The sequence below is a fragment of the Phyllostomus discolor genome, chromosome 1 (assembly GCF_004126475.2).
Source record: "Phyllostomus discolor isolate MPI-MPIP mPhyDis1 chromosome 1, mPhyDis1.pri.v3, whole genome shotgun sequence".
NCBI classification, from domain to species: domain Eukaryota; kingdom Metazoa; phylum Chordata; class Mammalia; order Chiroptera; family Phyllostomidae; genus Phyllostomus; species Phyllostomus discolor.
In genome coordinates, this window is record NC_040903.2 from 111,797,168 (window position 1) to 111,818,534 (window position 21,367).

Here is a 21,367-nt window from a genome sequence, read left to right on the forward strand (position 1 = left end):
CATGGGTATCTTCTAGTGGTGAGAGCCCTAGGGGCTTTTAACTGCTCAACCCATGCCCATGGCATGCTGCAAATGCTTGGGAGAGAGCAAGGCTCCTACTCACTAAAGAAGATGCAGAGGAGAGAAGGTAAAACCGAATGCCAACTGGCCTCAAAGAGGGCGGCCTTGGAAAAAATCTTTTTCCTTATTTTACATACACTTGTAATATAACCAGAAAGCTCCCAGTACTGCTGCCCTTTTTACCTATGGGATGAAGGTGCCAAATCCCATCTTAATTATATGTGTGCTCTATGGTAATGGCTTGTAGCCTCTGTCCCTGTTTAGGTGACAGATGAGGGGGACTTTGGATAACAAGGTCCCCTGGGGGCTGCAATAGATGGAAATAAAGAGTCATCCCAGACACAACCTTGTTGCTCCAGCAGGAAGAGGGGTGGTAATTCCTTTTAGTGGAGAATGCCCAAGTCTTTCTCCAACACAGCTCTACTAAGGTTGGAAGTACAGGGGGACACAGTACATGTGCATAACTTATTAATCAATGTCCAATAGTCTATAGTCATAAAAAAATTAACACTATCTAGAGCTAACAATTAAAGAACACAGAAATCTTTTCAGGTTTTGGTCAGTGAGACATGCAGGTGCCAGATGGCTGTAAAGGTGTATATCATGAAGTAGGGAGTTTCACTCCTTATGCCTTGAACTAAAGCACCTAGGTTATACTAACAGGGCTTATTGCTGAGCAGAGCAGCTTCAGAGGAAAAAAAATGTACCTTTCAGGCCTGATTTCCATGGGACCCTCAGTGTTAGTGTAGTCTCCAGTGAACGCAAGAACAGATATCGGAGACTTTAGGGTATCAAAGATGCTACTTTATTGGCCAAGTTTAACCTGCGCAGGGGCAAACTCACAAAGTGTCCAGCTACACAGTGCCCACAAGGAGCTGCAAACGAGAGACGCGTGCGAGCATTCACATTCAGGTCCTTATATAAGGGTTTTGGCGTGAGAAAGCCAGCATTCCACAGAAGCTGAAGCAGTGGTTAGCTATTTGCTTACAGAGATCACTCACAGGAATTTCAAACCAAGCATTCTTACAGTAGGTGGGAAGGCAGGATGTTTGTTTAGTAACCTAGTAATCTCCTGGCTCTAACTAGCTAGGTTCCTATTTGCTCATGGTCTAAGTTTATCCCTACTCCTTACATTAAAATCGAGCCAGGCCTGCCACCAATGTTATGACCTGGTTTTCCAGGGAGACATACTAGTCCCTTTCAGAGCTTGCTCTTGTGGGGCTACAATCTCTAAACCACACTGAGTGGCCCCCAACAGGGAGCCAATCATATGAGAAAATATATTGGCAAATAATGGCTTAATCAAGGATTTGATTTCTAAAATATATAAATAACACACATGATTCCAGTGTAGAAAGCCAAATAACTCAACTAAAAAATGGGCAAAGGACCTGAAAAGACACTTCTCTAAGGAGGGCATACAGACGTCCCAGATACAAGTGAAAGGAGGTGTAATATCACTAGCCACCAGAAAGATGCAAATTAAAACCACAAAGAGATACCACTTCACACCAGTCAGAATGGCCATCATAAACAAATCAATGAACAAATAGTGACAAGGTTGTGGGGAAAAGGGAACCCTAGTGTACTGCTGGTAAGAATGCAGACCAGTGTAGCCACACTGGAAAACAGTATGAATTTCCTCTAAAATGTAAAAATGAAACTGCTTTTTGATCCAGTGATTCCATTGTTGGGATTATACCCTAAGTATCCTGAAATGCCACTTCCAAAGAGCCTATGTACCCCAATGTTCATAGTGTTACAGAACACAACAAAGGGGGCCTGGGACAATATACTATTATTGAAAGAAGGCCCTGGGTCCGTTATGTCCGCCACCCTAGGAAAGACGTCTCTCAATACCAGAGATTTGTGAAAAGGAAAGGAAATGTTTATTTAATGCTATACAAACTTCAAGTAGTGACCTAATGTCTTTATCAAAAATCCTAAAGTCCCTAAAAACACCCACAAACAAATAGTCCTTCCTTCCTTCCCCCTTTGTCCAGTCCAGAGTACCGTATCTCAGGAAAGGAAATAGAAGTCCATGGTTCAGGCAGTTCTCTGGTTCTTCCTCTCAGGGCTGCGGGAGTCTCCACTCTGTCAAGGCCACATGGTTCCCCCTCTCTTAGGGCTGCGGTCCTCTCTGCACTTCTACAGCTGCATGATTCTCCCTCTCTCAGGGCTGCGGGAAGGGAGAGTCCCCACTCTGTCCAGGCCGCATGGTTCTCCCTCAATGGCTGCCATGTCTGGGTTTAAATCCCCCTCGCCAATCTTCTGCAGCCTCATTTCCGACTCCTCCTGTACTTGGGCACACTTGCCCTCAATCTGCTGTCTTCTCCAGCTTTTCTGGTCACCATCGTGGGTCTGGGCAGGTGTCACCCCATGTCATGGAGCCAATCTTCTCCCAGCTCCCATGCAGGTGATGTAACTCAGGGGACCTGCCCCCAGTCACATCTTGGGGGGAGATCCCTTTCCATCCTCCTGGCCTTGAGCATGGCCATAGCTATTTAGCATATCTAAGTGACCAGCCAAAGGCTATAAGTATGCTAAATGACCATGCCATGGATTAGCTGCAAAGCTGCCCTGCATGTTCTTGCTCTGTGTGCCCCTTCCCCCAACTCACACCTGTGGGGGAAGGGGTGAAGACACCTTAAAATCTCCTGGACACCTTGAGTTCTGGACCCCATTTCAAATGCCTATTTGGGGTCCCCCCTCTTGGCTGCACCCTGTCTCAATAGCAGCACAATTTACAACCAAGTGCCAGAAGCAACCTAAATGCCCATCAGTAAACGAATGGATCAAAAAAGTATGGTATTTACACAATGGAATACTACACAACAGAAAGAAAGGAGCTCCTACCCTTTGTCACAGCATGGATGGATATGGAGAGCATTATGTTAAGTGAAATAAGCCAAGCGGTGAAAGACAAATACCATATAATCTCAACTATAAGTGAAACTAATCAACAAAACAATCAAGTAAGCAAAATATAACCAGAGACTTTGAGATAAAGATCAAAATGACAGTAACTATAGAGGAGACAGGTGTGGGAGATAATGGAGGAAAGAAGGGGACACGTCTTCAAGGAACATGTAAGTATAAAGGACACATGGACAAAGCCAAAGTATGGTAAGATTGAGGTTGGGAAGTTGGAGTGGGTGGAATGGGGGAGATTGGTGTGGGGAAAGGGGAGACAATTGTACTTGAACAACAATAAAAAAAAATGTTCATAGTGTCCTTTAATGATCCTTCATGTTTCTTTAGCACTTTGATATGATTCTTTTCATTTTTTGTTTGTGATTTTTATTGTTTTGCTTTATGGTCACCATGAGGTTCATACATAAGCATCTATATCTATAGCAGTCAATTTTAAGCTCCAATCACATTCTAAAAGCAGTGCATTTTACTCCCTGTCTCCTCTTTGTGTTTTTGATGTCATGTTATATATTTTTATTTTGTGCATTCTGTATTTATTTATTGCAGCTGTACTTAATTTTGCTACTGTATTTTAACCTTATTAACTTTTTCAAGATTGATTACTGTATATGTGCCTTTACTACTGAATTTTTTTAAAAGATTTTATTTATTTATTTTTAGAAAGGGAAGGGAGGGAGAAAGAGAGAGAGAAACATCAATGTGCGGTTGCTGGAGGGCCATGGCTTGCAACCCAAGCATGTGCCCTGACTGGGAATCAAACTTGTGATACCTTGGTTCACAGCCCGCACTCAATCCACTGAGCTACACCAGCCAGGGTTTCTAAGATTTTTTTTTAAATTTTTTTTAAAGATTTTATTTATCAATTTTTAGAGAGGGAAGGGGGGAAGAGGAAGAGAGAGAGAGAGAAACATCACTGTGCGGTTGCCGGGGGTCATGGCCTGCAACCCAGGCATGTGCCCTGACTGGGGATCGAACCCGCGACACCTTGGTTCACAGCCCACGCTCAATCCACTGAGTTACTCCAGCCAGGGCTCTAAGATTTTTTTTTTTCTTTAATAGATGTTGAGGTAGGGGAGTGGAAGGAAGGGGTGGGACGTAAGGAACAATCACCGAGAAGAAAGAACAGAACAGACAGAAAAGAAAGAAGGGAGGGAGGGAGGGGGGAGGGAGGGAGGGAGGGAGGAGGGAGGGAGGGAGGGAGGGAGGGGGGGAGGGAGGGAGGGAAAGGAGGAGAAGGAGGGAGGGGGAGAAGAAGAAAAAAGAAGAACAAAGAAGGAGGAAGAAGATGGGGAGATGGAGGCGAAGGCGAGGAGCGGGATGGAGGAGGCGGAGGGATGGGAGGCGGAGGAGGAGGAGGCTGATGAGGAGGATGAAGTACCGTAGAGGATATTGGCCTTCGGCGTGGATGAGGAGCTTCGGCTTCTTCTGGCTTATAGCTTCTTCTTCTTCTTCTTATCTTCTGCTTATCGTCTTCTTCTTAATCGCCTCCTCTGCTTCTCTCTGTTCCTCCTTCTCTTCCTCCTCTTCCCCCTCCTCCTCCTCCTTCTTCTCCTTCTCCTTCTCATTCTCCTTCTTTCTTCTTCATAAAGAAGACCTGCTAACATTTCATATAATATTAGTTTAGTTTTAGTGAACTCCTTTAGTTTTTGCTTTTCTGGGAAACAGTTTTTCTCCTCTGATTATAAATGACAGTTTTTCTTGATGAAGTACTCTAGGTTGTACATTTCTTTTTGAGCACTTCATACATCTCCTGCCACTTCCTTCTTGCCTTTGATTTGCTTCTGAGAAATTAGCTGATAGTCTTATGGTTTTTTCCCTTGTTTGTGACTTTTTTTTTTATTTTTGCTTTTGTCTTTATGATCAGTTCTTCTCTTTAACTTTGGCATTTTAATTAGGATGTGTCTTGGTGTGGATCTCTTTGTATTTATCTTATTTTAAATTCTTTGCATTTCCTGGACCTAAATGTCTGTTTCCTTCCCTAGATTAGAAAAGTTTCCTGATATTATTTCCTCAAATATTATTTATTTTCTCTCCTCTTCTCTTCTCTTCTCTTCTCTTCTCTTCTCTTCTCTTCTCTTCTCTTCTCTTCTCTTCTCCTAGAATCCCTAAAATACAAATATTAGGGTGCTCAATGTTATCCCAGCAACCTTTTATACTAGGCTTATTTTTTAAATTATTTTTTTTATTTTAATACCTGATTGTCTCATTTCCACTATTCTGTTCTCCAGGTTGCCTAATGCATTCTGTATTCACTAATCTCTCATCAATTTCTTCAATGTATTTTTTCCTTTTGGCTATTGTGCTTTTCACCACTGATTTGTTATTTTGTATTTTCTATCTCTTGAAATTTTCTTTGAGTTTCTGTACTGTATTCTCATCTGTTAGCTATCCTTATGGCCATTTATTTACATTCTTTATCAAGCTAATTATTTCTTTTCATTAGGACATTTTTCCCTGAAGATTTTCTTTATTCCTATGTATTTAGTACATATTTTTCTGTCCCCTATTTTTGTTTGACTTTCTGTGTTTATGTCTAGCAGTTGTATAGAATAGCTCTGTCTCCCAGTCTAGAAAGAGTGGTTTCTGAGCAGACATTCTATTGAATAGTTTGAGCAGAATGGGAAAAATCAAGGTGGTTGCATGAGGTGTCTGGCATATCAACTGGGCTGTAGGGGTGTGTTCCAGCTTAATATAGCCTGGTGTGTGCCTGAAACCTTGTTCTTCTAATCTGAGTGGGGTTGCTTGATGCAAATTGGAATGTCTTATGTGCCCTTCACATGTCCTATTGCTTTAATTGCTTATGAACTGAGATGGGTCTGTGTGAGGTTGCTTTATGAACTGGTGTCTCAAGGCCCTATCAGCTCTGCCCTCTCTATCCTTGGTGGGGTGGGGGGGCTGCTGCATGTGCACACATCAGCATTTTGCTTTTTCTGCTTTTTCTTTCTGGGAGTACATCTTGCATTCTCATCCATGACACTCTTGCTCCAAAGGCAGCCCTGCCTATGTACCCTGATGCTTAAATCAGTTACAGTCAAAGTAGGGTTTGAGTGGTTCACTCTGTATGCCTGAGTCATAAGACCTTACCAGCTCCACCCTTTTTCCCTTTGGTGCAGATTTGCATGCATGTGCACAGATGTACTTTCTTAGTTCTAAACTCTTTCTGAGGTGAGGGTAGATATTCCAGCACAGATTCACAAACAGCAGCACTCTTCTCACTCACAGCCTTCATCCCTATTCTTTTAGGGAACAGTAAAAGTAGCATATGCTCTATGTGTCTGCCCACATCCACTCCTCCAGGTAGGCAATATCACACATGCCCAGAGCCACTGCTTTGGTAGTTCTGACATCTCCCCAGGCAGGGCAGGAGTACCCACATAATGCACATACAGTAACACCCCATGGCCTCAGCACAGGATACCTTAGAGTGTGAGTACCCCAAAGTCTGTCCAACTCCACACTTTTCTTGAGCTGGAAAGCCCAGATTTTGCATGCAGTAGTGCTCCACTATCTCCACACTTTGTTTGGACTGGGAAGTCTTGCTTGTGGGCACCACAACATTTTGTCAGATTCCCACTCTTTCTAGGAAGAAAAGCCCTCATGTGATTCCACATTATCACCCTTCTATCTCTACACTTTCTCAGGATAGGGCAGCCCTGCTGGTAATTAATTCATTCTTCTCTTGGCTCTGCATTCCCTTCAGGCTAGGGAGTACCTTGTGTGCACAGCCCAATGGGAACATAAGGCAGCACCCTGCTACACCTGCTGGATCAATCTCTGGGTGAAGGAACTCCTTGTATGCATACTATGGCACTCTCTTTTTTTCTGCTGGGTCTATCTCCAATAGGAGAAGCTGGGAACCTCCTAAAGTGCCCTGCAGGTGAGCCAGAAAACATGGATGGAGCTCCCAAGGCCATCTAGGTTTAGGGGAAATGTAAACAGTGGAACTCACATGTTTCTCTAGTCCTGGGTTATTCTGTCAGTTCACAGAGAGCTCATGTGGTTCCCTGTCCTCTCTGCAGTCACTCTGTCTTTGTTGCTGTGCAAAGGCTGTTCATTTGGGTCAGAGTTGTCTCTCAGGAGAATTTGCTCTAAATATAGGTGTATATTTGATTATTCTTGTGAGGGGCTTAGCTCACCTTCCACCAACACTGCCACCTTGTTGAAACTCTGATCCTTTGTATTTCTATGGTATAGGATAATAAGCTAGCGTCATTCTTTGGTATGTGGATGAGGGAAACTGAGGCAAAATAATTAAATAAGAACAAACAATTTGAGCAATTTACAGTCAGCTAGTGAATCACTAGACCTTGTCTTCCCTAGCCAAGGTCACTTAACAGCAAATAATTTACACATCCCACACCATGTGTGAGCCGACCCACCTAAGTCTCAGTCCCTATTTGGTGACAATCTTTAAAGAAGAAACCAACCAGAGAATTACCCTGACTTACTCTATATGCTCAGTTTGATGAATTAACATACTGAAAGATACACCTGGAAAAACTAATTATTCTTTTAAGACTCTCTCCTGATACCTTCCCTAAGATTCCTGCTAGAAGAAGAGAGATAAAAGCCTCAAGACAAAGGACTCGCCTTGGGCTCTCTCTGAAGCGCAAGCATGCCTTTTCTGGGGATTGAACTTTTAAATTTATTTCTCCTAAAATCTAATGGTCCTATGAGGCTTGTAGCCAGGGGAGCAGCTGGCAGCAACAGAGCTTCCTTAGTCTCAATTCCTGAACCTGTCTCTATGGCCCCATTTTTTTCTGACTTTCCAGTAAACTAACAGCATCCCCACCTTGGCTCACCTCTATTACTGTAACTTTTTCTTCTCAGTGAATTCCCACAATGCAACATAGCTCGATTCTTTCCTATTATGTTTCTAGAGAACAACAGTACATCTGCCTAATCTCTCTCTTGTTGCTTCTTCTAGCCTAAGCCCTTCCTTATTTCACTGTCCCCAGGTTTAATAAATGTATTCTGAAAATTACCTGAATTCATGTTGTGATATCTTTTGTTCACAAAGACAAGCACCCACATACTATGGGCTGGCCTAAGGCAGACCTGTTCCTAGCCTGGTCCCCATCAGGTAACAGACTAATTTCTAATTAGTTTTTTATTTATCATTTTATTTTACCTCTCATTTTTGTTGAAGGGTTTGGCTAATAGTGTTTCAATTTTGTTTATGTTTTCAAAGAAACAGTTCTTATTTTTATTATTATTTTAATTTTTATTATTATTATCATTGTATTTTTGTTGTTACTGTTTATGTTATTACAGTAGTCTCACGTTTTCCACCTTCACCCCCTTCCACCCAGCCCACTCCTCACTTCCATAATCAATCCTCCTACCAGTGTACATATCCATGGTTCCTTCATATGTATTCTTTGACCAATCCCTTCACCTTCACTCAGTCTGGCTCCAGCTCCCTTTCCCCTCTTACAGCTGTCAGTCTGTTCCATGATTCTATGCCTCTGGTTTTAGTTTTCTCATTGGTTTATTTATTTCATTAGATTTATTTTTTAAGTGAGTATATATGGCATTTGCCTTTCACCAACTGGTTTATTTCACTTAGCATAATAATCTACATTTCCATCCATGCTGTCACAAAAGATTCCTTTTTCTCTTTCTTCTGTTCAGTATTCCATTATTTAGATGCATCACTGTCTTTTTATCCACTAAACTACTGATGGACAATCTGTTTCCAAATCTTGGCTATTATAAATGGTGCTGCTATGAATATGGGAGTGCATAAATTCATTTGAATTTGTGTTTGGGGATTCTTCAGGTATATTCCCAGCAATATAAACACTGAGTCAAAAGGCAATTCTAGTTTTAATTTTTTGAGGAATTCCATATTGTTTTCCACAGTGACTGCACAAGTCTACATTTCCACCCATAGTGTAGTAGGGCTCTTTTTTCTCAGCATCCTGACTGGCATTAGTTATTTGTTGATTTATTAATGATAGCAAAATTTGGTAGGTATGGGGTGATATCTCATTGTGGTTTGAACTTGCAACTCTCTCTGATGGCAAGTGATGTTGGGAATTTTTTCATTTGTCTCTGAGCTTTCTGTATGTCTTCCTTGAAGAAGTATCTATTCAGGTGTTTAGTCAAATTTTAAATTTGATGATTTGTCCTCTTCATGTTGAGTTGCATAAGTTCTTTATATATTTTGGAAATTAAGCCCTATCTAATGTATCATTGGCAAATATCATTTGTCAAATATATCCTCCATCAAATTATCTCCCTTTTCATTTTGATGATGGTTTCTTTAGCTGTGCAGAAATTTTTAATTTGATGTAGTCAATTTGTTTATTTCTTCATTCATTTTCCTTGTTCTAGGAGATACATTGGCAAAAATGTTGCTATACAAGATATCTAAAATTTTACTGCTTATGTTTTCATCTAGAGTTTATATGGTATCACAACTTATATTTAACTTTTATTTATTTTGTGTTTATTCTGGTGAATGGTGTATGATGGTAGTCTTGTTTCATTTTTTTTTTTTGCATGTACTAGTCCAGTTCTCCCAACACCATGTATTGAAGAGATTGCCTTTACTCCATTGTATGATAATGCTTCCTCTTTCAAATATTAATTGACCATAAAGATATGGGTTTATTTCTGGGCTGTTTATTCTGTTTCATTGATCTGTGTGTCTGTTCTTATGCCAGTACAAGGCTGTTTTGATTATAGTAGCATTAGAGTATAGTTTGATATCAGGTATTGTGATCACTCCAACTATGTTCTTTCTCAAGATTGCTGAGGCTATTTGGCGTCTTTTGTTGTTGTTCCATATAAATTTTTGGAATATTTGTTCTAGATCTGTGAAGTATGCTGTTTGTATCTTAATAGAAATTGTGTTGAATCTCCAGATTGCTTTGGGTAGTGTGAACATTTTAATGATGTTTATTCTTTCAATCCATGAACATGGTATATACTTCCACATATTTGTATCTTTCTCAATTCATTTTTTTCAGTGTTCTATAGTTTTTGGAGTACAGGTCTTTAACATCCTTGATTAATCTTATTCTTAAGTACATCATTTTTTATTGAAATGTAAATTAAGTTGTTTTCTTAGTTTCTCTGTTGTTAATTATTGGTGTATAAAAATGTCATTGATTTCTGAATATTGACTTTGTATTCCACTACTTTACTGAATTCATTTATTAAGTTCAATAGTTTCATTTGGTGGAGTATACACAGTTTTCTATGTGCAATATCATGTTGCTTGTAAATAATGACATTTTCACTTCTTTTCCAAATTGAATGCTTTTTATTTGTTCTTCTTGTCTCATTGCTGTGGCTAGGACTTCCAGTACTATGTTGAATGACAGTGGTGAAAGTGAAAACCCCTGTTTTTCTCTGATCTTAAGGGAAATATTTTTAGTTTTTGCCCTTTGGGCATGCTGTTGGCAATAGATTATTTGTACAAGGCCTTTTTTTATTTTGATGTATTCTACCTCAATATTTTTATCATGAATGGATGCTGAATTTCATCAAATGCTTTTCCAACATCTATTAATATAATTATGTTATTTTTGTCTTTCATTTTGTTTGTTTGATGTATTATGTTTATTGATTTGTAAATGTTATACTATCCTTGAATTCCTGTGATAAGTTCCAATTGATTGTGATATATGATCTTTTTAATGTATGGCTGGATTCAAATTTCCAATATTTTGTTGAGGATTTTAGCATCTATGTTCATTAGAGATATTGGTCTGTAATTTTATTTCTTTGTTGTGCTTTTACCTGGTTTTGGAATTAGGATAATACTGGCCTCTTAAATAGAGTTTGGAAGTCTTCACATATTTGAATTTTTTAAATGATTTGAGGATAGGTGTTAGTTTGACATTGAATGATTGGTAAAACTCACCTCTGAATGCATCTAGACTAGGGGTTTTGTGTGCCAGAAGTTTTTGTTTGTTTTGTTTTCTTTTGTTTTTATTACTATTTTACTAGTTGTTATCTGTATATGCAGGTTTTCTTCTCCTTACTGTTTCAGTTTTAGAAGATTGTGTATTTCTAAAATGTAATCCACTTTGCCCAGGTAGTCCAATTTCTTAGCATATAATGGTTTGTAATGATTTCTTACAATCCTTTGTATTTCTGTGGTTTTTGTTGTTACTTCTCTTTCATTTCTGATTGTATTTATGCGAGTCCTCTGTTTTTGTTGACATGTATGGTTAAATTATTTTTTAATTTTGTTTATCTTTTTAAAGAATGAGCTCTAGGATGCATTGATCTTTTGAAATGATTTTTAAGTCTCTATGTTATTTATTTCTGCTCTGATCTTGATCATTTCCTTCCTTCTACTCTTTCTGGACTTTTTCCTGTTGTTGATTTTGTAGATTTTTAGGTGCAAGGTTAGATTGTTTATTTAAGAATTTTGTAGCTTCTTTGGGTTATGCTACAAACCTCCCTCTCAGGACTGCTTTTGCCTAATCCCATACATTTGGGGTTGTGGTGTATTGCTTTTCATTTTTTCCCTGGTATTTTTTAAAAAATTTTCTTCCTTGATTTCATTGTTAACCTATTCTTTATTTAATAACATGTTATTTAGTCTCCATGTATTTGAATGTTTTTGAGTATTTTTTTTCTTGAGGATGATTTTCAGTTTCAAGACATCGTTATCTAAGAAAATTCTTGATAGGATTTCAATTTTCCTGAATATGTTAAGTCCTACTTTGTGTGCTGTCATGTGGTCTGTCTTTGAGAATGTTCCATCTGCTCTTGAGAAGAATGAATATTCTGCTTCTGTGGGTTGAAATGTTCGGTAATTATCCACTAAATCCATTTGATGTGGTGTGTCATTTAATGTTGTTTATCTATGTTGACTTTTGCCTGGAGGATCTATCCATTGTTAACAGTAGGGTGTTAACAATCAAATACAATGACTATATTGCTGTCTATTTCTTCCTTAAAGTCTTCCAATATTTTCTATATATATTTAGGAACTCCTGTATTAGGCATGTATATGTTTATATGGGTTATATCCCCTTGTTAAATTGATCCATTTAGTATTACATAGTGACCTTGTTTGTCTCTTGTTATGATCTTTGTTTTGAAATCTATTTTATCTGATAAAAGTTTGCTACCCCTGGTTTCCTTTGGTCTCTATTTGCATGAAATATTTTTTTCCATCACTTTACTTTTAGGCTGTGTAAACATCTTGTTCTGAGGTGGGTCTCTTGTAGACAGCATATATACAGGTCTTGTATTCTTAAAAATTCAGATACCATATGTCTTTTGATTGGAACATTTAATCCTTTTACATTTCAGGATATTATTCAGAGGTACTGATTCATTATGATTTTTTTCCTTTGTACCTGTGTTCCTCCCTTTATTTCTATATTTCTTCATCTACTTAAGCCAGGCACTTTAGCATCACTTGCAATGCTGGTTTCAGGATAACATACTTTTATAGCTTTACCTTTTTTTATGGGAAGTCTCTTTCTTTCTTTCTTTCTTTCTTTCTTTCTTTCTTTCTTTCTTTCTTTCCTTCTTTCTGTCTTTCTTCTCCTTCTTATTATTTATTTTAATTTAACTGTTCAAATATGGTCATCTCAATTTTATCCCCAGCATCCCTCCCCACCATCCCTACCCCCACACAACTATCCCCACTCCCCATCCTTGATCCCACACCTCTTTGGTTTTGTCCATCTGTCCTTTGTACACGATCATGAATTCTTTCCTCTTTCCCTCCATTATACACTCCTACCTCCCATCTAGTTACTGTCAGTATATTCTTATTTTCAATGTCACTGGTCATATTTTGCTTTCTTGTTTGTTTTGTTTATTAGGTTCCACTTATGGATGAGATAATATAGTATTGGTCTTTCACTGTCTGGCTTATTTCACTTAGCATAATGCTCTCCATTTCCATCTATGCTGTTGTGAAGGGTAGGAGCTCCTTCCTTCTTTTTGCTGCATAGTATTCTATCATGTAAATGTACCATAGTTTCTTGATCCATTCATTTTCTGATGGGCACTTATGCTATTTCCAGCTCTTAGCGATTATAGATAGTGCTACTATGAACATTGGGGTGCATAGGAATTTTTGAATTGGAGTTTTAGGGTTCTTAGTGTATAATCCCAACAGTGGAATTGATGGGTTAAAAGATGGTTCCATTTTTAGTTTTCTGAGAAAACTCCATGCAGTTTTCCATAGTGGCTGCACCTGTCTGCATTCCCACCAAGAGTGAACTAGGGTTCCTGTTTCTACACATCCTCTCCAACACTTGTTTGTTGATTTGCTTATGATGGCCATTCTGACAGGTGTGAAGTGGTATCTCACTGTGATTTAATTTGCATCTCTCTGATGGCTAGTGATACTGAACATCTTTCCACATGTCTCTTGACCCTTTGTATGCCATCCATGGAGAAGTGTCTGTTTAAGTCTTTTGTCAATTGTTTAATTGGTTTGTTTGTCTTACTAAATTGGAGTCATATGAGTTCTTTATATATTTCGAACATCAAACCTTTGTCCAAGGTATCATTGGCAAATATGTTTTCTCATATGGTTGTTTCTCTTTTCACTTTGCTAATGTTTTCTTTAGCGATGCAGAATCTTTTTTAATTTGATGAAGTCCCATTTGCTAATTCTTTCCTTTACGTCCTGTGCTGTATTATCGGGGACATATTGCTGAAAATATTGCTCCATGCAATATTTCTCAGGAAAATCTGAGATTTTCTTGCCTATATTCTTCTGTAGGACTTTTACGCTGTCACACTTATATTTAAGTCTTTTATCCACCTTGAATTTATTTCTGTGTATGGTTTAAGTTGGTGATCGAGTTTCATTTTTTGGCATGTACCTGTCTAGACTCCCAAGGCCATTTGTTGAAGAGGCTATTTTTACACTATTTTATGGATCTTCCCATTTTCTCTAATATTACTTGACCATAGATATATGGGTTTATTTCTGGACTCTCTATTCTGTTCCATTGGTCTATGTGTCTGTTTTTATGCCATGTCATACACTTTTTTTTTATTACAGTGGCCTCGTAATACAATTTGATATCAGGTATTGTGATCCCTCCTACTTTGATCTTGTTTCTCACAATTGCTGCAGCTATTTGGGGTCATTTATGGTTCCATATAAAGTTCTGAAGTGTTTATTCTATATCTGTGAAATATACCATTGGCATTTTAATAGGGATAGCACTGAATCTATAAATTACTTTGGGTAGTATGGACATTTTGATGATGTTAATGCTCCCAATCCAGCAACACGGTATATGCTTCCACTTGTTTGTGTTTTCCTTAATTTCTTCCTTCAGTGCTATGTAGTTTTCTGAGTACAGGTCTTTTACCTCCTTGGTTAGGTTTATTCCTATTTACTTTATTTTGCTTGTTCCTATGTCAAATTGAATTTTTTTTCCTGATTTGTATTTCTGATATTTCATTGTTTGCATACAAAAATGCCTTCAAAATCTGAATATTAACTTGTATTCTAACATTTTGCCAAATTTATTCATTAGGTTGAATAGTTTTTTGATGGAGTCTATAGAATTTTCTATGTATACTATCCTATTATCTGCAAATAATGACAGTTTTTCTTCTTCCTTTCCAATTTGAATGTCTTTTATTCTTTTTCTTGTCTGACTGCTGTGGGTAAGACTTCCAATATTATCTTGAATAGAAGCGGTGAAAGTGGACAACATTGTCTTGTTCCTGATCTTGGTGGGAAAGCTTTTAATTTTTGCCCATTGAGTATGATGTTGGCTGTAGGACTCTCATATATGGCCTGTATTATGTTGAGGAATGCTCCTTGTATTCCCAGTTTGCCGAGTGTTTTAATCATAAATGGGTGCTGTACCTTATCAAATTCTTTTTCCACATCTATTGATATGATCAGGTGATTTTTGTCTTTCCTTTTGTTTATGTGATTTGCAAATATTGTACCATCCTTGCATCTATGTAATGAATTCCACTTGATGATGGTATATGATCTCTTCAATGAATCCAGTTTCCCAATGTTTGCCTGAGAATTTCCGCATCTGTATGCATCAGTATATTGGCCTGTACTTTTCTTTCTTTATTGTGTCTTTAAATGGTTTTGGTAGTAGGAAGATATTGGTTTCATAAAAAGAGTTTGGGAGTCTTCCACTTTCTTGATTTTTCTTTTTTCTTTTTTTGGAATAGTCTGTGAAAGATAGGGGTTAGCTTTTCCTTAAATGTTTTATAAAATTCTCCCATAAAACCATTCAGTCCAGGGCTTTCGTGTGCTAGGAGTTTTGATTACTGCTTCAATTTCATTAGCTGTTATTGGTCTGTTTAGGCATTTGGCTTCTTCTTCATTCAGTTTTGTAAGATTATATTTTTCTAGAAATTTGTCCATTTCACCAAGGTTTTCAAATTTCTTGGCATATAGTTCTTCATAGTAATTTCTTACTATTCTTTGTATCAATGTGGTATCCTTGTAATCTCAACTCTTTCATTTCTGATTTTGTTTATTTGGGTCCTCTCTTTTTTTTCTTGATGAATCTGCTTAAAGGGTTGTTGAATTTGTTTATATTTTCAAAGGACCAGCTCTTGAGTTCCTAGATCCTTAGAATTGTTCTTTTAGTTTCTATGTTATTTAATTCTTCTCTGATCTTGGCTATTTCCTTTCTTGCACTAGCTCTGGGCTGCCTTTGCTGTTTTTCCTTCAGTTCCTGTAGGTGTAGGTTTAGATAGTTTATTTGAAATGTTTCTATTTTTTGATAGGTCTGTATTGCTATAAATTTCCCTCTCAGGACTGCCTTCCTTGTGTCCCATAAATTCTGGGTTGTTGTGAGTTCATTTTCATTTGTTTCCAGAAACCTTTCTATTTCTTTCTTAATCCTATTCTTAACCCATTCATTGTTTAATAGCATGCTATTCAATCTCCATGAGTTTGAGTAACTTTGAGTTTTTTCCTTGTGGTTGGTTTCTAGAGTCAGTCCCTTGTGGTCAGAGAAAATGTTTGATAAGATTTCAATTTTCTTGAATTTGTTGAGGCTTGTTTTGTGTTCTTGTTATATGTTCTACTTTTGAAAATGATCCTTGTGCATTTGAAAAAAATGTGTATTTTGTGTCTTTTGGATGAAATATTCTATATATGTCAGTTAAGTCCATTCGACCTAGGACATTGTTCAATGCCACAATGTCTCTGCTTATATTTTGTTTGGAAGATCTATTCATTTTTTACTGGGTGTTGTTTATAGTGTTGTTTTACTGTAATAATGTTGTTTTCAATATTTTTCTTGAAGCCCTTCATGATTTTTCTTATATATTTGTGTGCTCCTATGTTGGGAACATATATGTTTATTATGTTTATGTCTTCTTGATGGATTCTTCCCTTGAGGATTATGAAGCTTCCTTCTGGGTCCTTTTTTATGGTCCTTGTTCTGAAATCTATTTTGTCTCATATGTATATTGCTACCCCAGCTTTTCTTTCCTGTCCATTTGCTTGTAACATTTTTTTTTTCCTGATCTTCCCTTTCAGTGTATGTAGGTTTTTTGTTCTAGGTGGGTCTCTTGTAGACAGCACAAGTGCAGATCATGTTTTATTTTCCATTCAGCTATTCTATGTCTTTTGATTGGAATATTTGATCCATTAATATTTAAGGTTATTATTAATAGGTACCTATTGATTTCCCCACCCTGTGTACCTGTGTTCCTCTCTCACTCTTTTCCTTTCTCTTCTTATAGTAGTCTCTTTAGTATATCTTGTAGTGCTAGTTTGGTGGAGATGTCCTCTTTCAGCCTTCTTTTGTCTGGGGAACTCCTTATTTTGCCTTCCATTCTAATTGATAGCCTTGCTGGGTGGAGTAATCTTTGTTGCCAGCCTTTGTTTTTCATTACTTGGAATATTTCTTGCCATTCTCTCCTGAATTGGAGTTTTTCTGTTTAGAAATCAGCTACTAGCCTTATCAGAGCCCCTTTGTATGTTACTTCTTGTTTCTCCCTTACTGCTCTTAAGATACTCTCTTTGTCTTTAAAACTTGACATTTTAATTATGGTAGGTCTTGGAGTAGGGCTCTTTGAGTTCATCTTGATTGGGATGCTCTGTGTTTCCTGAACTTGCATGATTCCATCTCTAGGATTTGAAGTTTTCAGTCATTATATTTTCAAACAGGGTTTTTATCCCTTGGTCCTTTTCTTCTCCTTCTGGTATTCCAGTGACTCAAATATTGTTGCATTTCATGTTATTTTGGAGTTCCCTTAGCTATCTTTATATTTTTTTTAGTGTTTTCTTGTGTGGCTCTTTCACCTGGGCATGTCTTTCTACCTTGTCTTCCAGCTTACTAATTTGGCCTTCTTCCTCATCCAGCCTGGTTATAATTCCTTCTAGTATGTTTTATATTTCCAAAATATTATTGTCCACTTCTTCCTGGTTTTTGTTTATAGTTGCTTTTCCTTTTTCATATTGTTGTAGTTCTCACTCAGTCCCTTGTAGTTGTCTGTGACTTCCTTGAGCATCCTTATAATCATTCTTTTGAATTCTATATCCAATAGTTTGCTTACCTCCATTTCATTTAGCTTTCACATTCATTTTGATTGCAGGTTCTTTTTTGTCTCCCCATTTTAACTGACTCTTTGGTTTGTTTCTGTGCTCCCTGATGTTCCACTTTGCTAGCTGTCTTTGTAGCATGAACTTCTATTGTAGGATTTCTATGGGATTCAGTGATGTGGTCTCTGATCTCCTTGTCTGGATGTGCTAGGTTTGCCCTTCCTTCTCTTTGTGTGGGCTCTCTTGTTGTACTTTCAATTTTACCTGTTGGTGGTTCTTTCATTGGTGGGTTCTCTCCTCCAGTGGATACACTGATGTTCCCAGCTCCCACCTCATCTTTTATGTGATCAGTGTCGGGGTGAAGGCAAAGTGGATTAAGACAATGAGAGTATAGTCTATGGAATTTAAAGTACCACCAAGTGGAAAAGAAATAGGAGTTCCTTTGGATAAGCAAAACATTAACCATGATATTTCACCCATCTAGCCACTTTTTATAAAAGGTGAAACAGAGATAAGACTCGTTAAAAGGGAGAAGGATTGTGAGGTGAATTCAGAAAACTGAGAGCTTGTGCAAAATTGGATGAGATATAGTGAGAGTAAAGGATAGAAAGTAGGCATAGTGTGTGAGAGAATAGAGTTAATCACTACAGAAATAAAGCTCAGGAAGATAATGAAACGGGTTGAGATCAGGGAGGGTTTCTGTGTAGTATTTATAATTATGTGGAGCAAAAACTATTTATAATAGTACTGGAACAACAATAATATGAAGAAATATATGATTTGGATAACAAGAATAGAAAGAATACAATCAGAAGCAGTGTGTTATTGGAACACCAGTGAAGTAAAAACAAGGAAAATTAAAATACAATATGAGAGAGGATAAGAAAAAACAGTCGGACAATGCAATTAAATAAAGAAAACTAAACAGAAAGAAGAGAAATAAAAAATACTAATAAAATAAAAGAAGTAAAATACTGAAAATAATAATAATAATAATACAAAAAACAATAAAATACAAGTTCTAAAGGATAGCAAATGAAATTTATCTCAGTTTCTTAATTGTTGGGGTTTGCCTTGTACTCCCTCCTTGGATCTGTCTCTGGACCTATCACTGCTTCAGGTCTTATTGTCTCACTTGGGGTAGGAAAAAAAAGAAAAAGGAAAAGAAATATAAGAGAGGGGAAAAAAGCCTCCTGCTTACTTTAAACCTGCCCAGAGAGTTCTGATGGTCTTCCTGGATGCCACAGAAAGAGGGGGCTAGGCTTTGTTTTTCTCCCTTCCTATGGTTTTGCAAGGATAGGGGTCATGTCCGGGCCATAATATTTATAGTTGCCCATATTCCAGTCCAAGGTCCTGTGTGAGCTTCTGGGCCCCTACTGTCCATCTATGCTAGGCCTGTGCCTTTAATCCACCTGTGCTGAGGTCCATGTGGTGCCCCTCCTCCTTGCTCTTTGGGAGCCAACCTTGCCTGGAGCCTGCTGAAGGTCAAGAGGCACCAGTCAGCAGCACAGCTGATAGGATCAAATCAGCCTCTAGGGGAGAAACTCAAATCAGCTGCCAGGTGAACAGGGGAGCCAGTTGGTATATAAGATTTCCTTAAAAAGCAGTGGAAAGCCCCCTTTTTTAAAAAAGTAAAATCCTCTTGTTTAAGCCTTTCTTAACAAGCACTTTACTTTTTTTCATGCAGCCCAACTTTCTAAACAGATCAGAGACTATTTGGGGGAGGGTCTGACACAGCCCAACTCTTCTCCCTTCCCCAGGTGTCACCCAGCCCCTCAGTTTCTCTGGTATTGACCTAGCAGGTGTCCATAGTCCCAGCAGGTGAACACCACCTCTGTGTGTCTCTCACTTCATCTTTATTTCCTCCAGCACCTTCAAGCATCCAGGTTGCTCCTGGTGCCATGCTGCCTTCCCTGCTTTGGTAGGGGAGGGAGCTGGTGATCTAACTTTTCTGCAAATATCCTGCTGCAGGTGCTTTGCCAGGGTCCACAGCAGGATGGGTGCCTGCACAGATCCCAAGGACCTAACCATCCCACTGCAATCTCCTTACTGCTTTTTTTCGGTGTCCTCTACAATTTTTGACCTCCAAACTTCAGATAAGCTGGGATTCCTTTCAGTGTTCACTCTGTTCCTCAGAAGATTGGCTAGGTATTTCAGCTGGGTACAGGGAGACCCACCTACCTGGCCACCATCTTCCGCTAGCCTTCCATTTTAAATGAGGGCCTTGATCGAGAGATTAGTCTTGGTTGCAGGTCCTTGCTTCTTTTTACTTGGAATATTTTATACCAATTTCCTTACTTGTAGTGTTTCTATTCAGAAATTAGATGACAGCCTTATTGAGCTCCCTTGTAGATAAGTATTTCCCTGTTTCTGCCTTTAGATTCTTTGTCTTTAAACTTGGCTATTTTCATAGTGATGCATATTTGTGTGAGCCTTTTAGAAATCATTTTGATGGAACTGTCTGTGCTTCCTGATACTGTGTATCTGCCTCACAAAATTAGGGAGTTTCCTGTCATTATTTCTTTATATATGATTCCCAACTGTTCTCATTACTATCTTTCTGGTATATCTATCATGTAAATATTGTTATGTTTCATGTTGTTCCAAAACTCCCTTAGACTACAGTCATCCTTTTGTTAATTATTTTTTATTGTTGTTCAAATAGTTGTCCACAATTTCCTCATTACCCTCCCTTGTCCTGCAAATCCTCAACTTCCCACATTTAATCCTCTGCCCACATTCTCTTTGTCCATGGGTCCTTTATAAATGTTCCTTGACTTGACACTTCCCCTTCTTTCCCCTGCTACCCACCTCTCTATATTCAACTGATCTCTGTCAGTTTGTTCTTTATTTCCATGTCTCTGATTCCATTTTGCTCACTGGTTTGTTTTGTTGATTAGGTCTACTTGTAGGTGATATAATACAGTATTTGTCTTTTCTGCCTGGCTTATTTCACTTAGCATAATACTCTCCAGTTCCACCTGTACAAATATGAAGGGTAAGAGTTCATCTTTTCTTTTTGCTGCATAGTGTTCCACTGTGTAAATATAACACAGATTTTTGATCCACACATATACTGTCGGGCACTTACGCTGTTTCCAGCACTTGGCTCATATAAATAACACTGTGATAAACATTGGGGTGTATAGGTTCCTTGGAATTGGTGTTTCAGGATTCTTAGAGTATAATCCCAGGAGTGGAATTGCTGGATCAAAAAGCAGTTCCATTTGTAGTTTTTCTGAGGAAATTTCATATTGTTTTCTACAATGGCTGCATCAGTCCAGGTTCCCACCAACAGCTCCCTTTTCACCACAGCATAACCAGCACTTGTTTGTTGATTTGTTTATGATGGCCACCCTGACTTGTGTAAAGTGGTATCTGATTATGGTCTTAATTTGCATATCTCTGATGGCTCATGATGCAGAGTATTTTTTCTTAAGTGTATGGACCCTGTGTATGTCCTCCTTGGGGGAGTCTCTGTTAAGGTCCTCTGCCCATTTTTAAATTGTATTTTTTGTCTTCTTGGTGTGCAGTCAGGGATTTATTTATTTATTTTCAAGATCAAACTCTTGTCTATGGTATCATTGGCAAATATACTTTCCCATGTCATTGGTGCCCTTTTAATTTTGCTGATGTTTTCTTTAGCCATGAAGAAGCTTTTTAATTTTTTGCAGTCCCATCTGTTTCTTCTTTCCTTTATGCCCCTTTCTCTAGGGGATATAGAAGCAAAAATATTGCACTTGTGGAAATTCTGTATATCCCTGCCTGTCTTCTTCTCTAGAACATTTATGGTGTTGCAACTTATATTTACATCTCTTAACCATTTTGAGTTTATTTTTGTGTATAGTGTAAGTTGGTGATCAAGTTTCATTTTTTTGCATGTACCTGTAGAGA

The 21,367-nt window shown here is 38.1% G+C and overlaps 1 long non-coding RNA gene across 1 annotated transcript; it reads right to left on the reverse strand.

Annotated features, from left to right (window-relative positions):
* Positions 1–4,512: 4,512 nt before the first annotated feature.
* On the reverse strand, positions 4,513–20,957 carry LOC118500982. The gene is made up of 4 exons (XR_004903556.1): positions 20,801–20,957; positions 17,592–17,595; positions 13,220–13,234; positions 4,513–4,524 (listed from the first exon to the last, which is right to left on the reverse strand). It is a non-coding gene; the product is annotated as an uncharacterized LOC118500982 (long non-coding RNA).
* Positions 20,958–21,367: the final 410 nt, after the last annotated feature.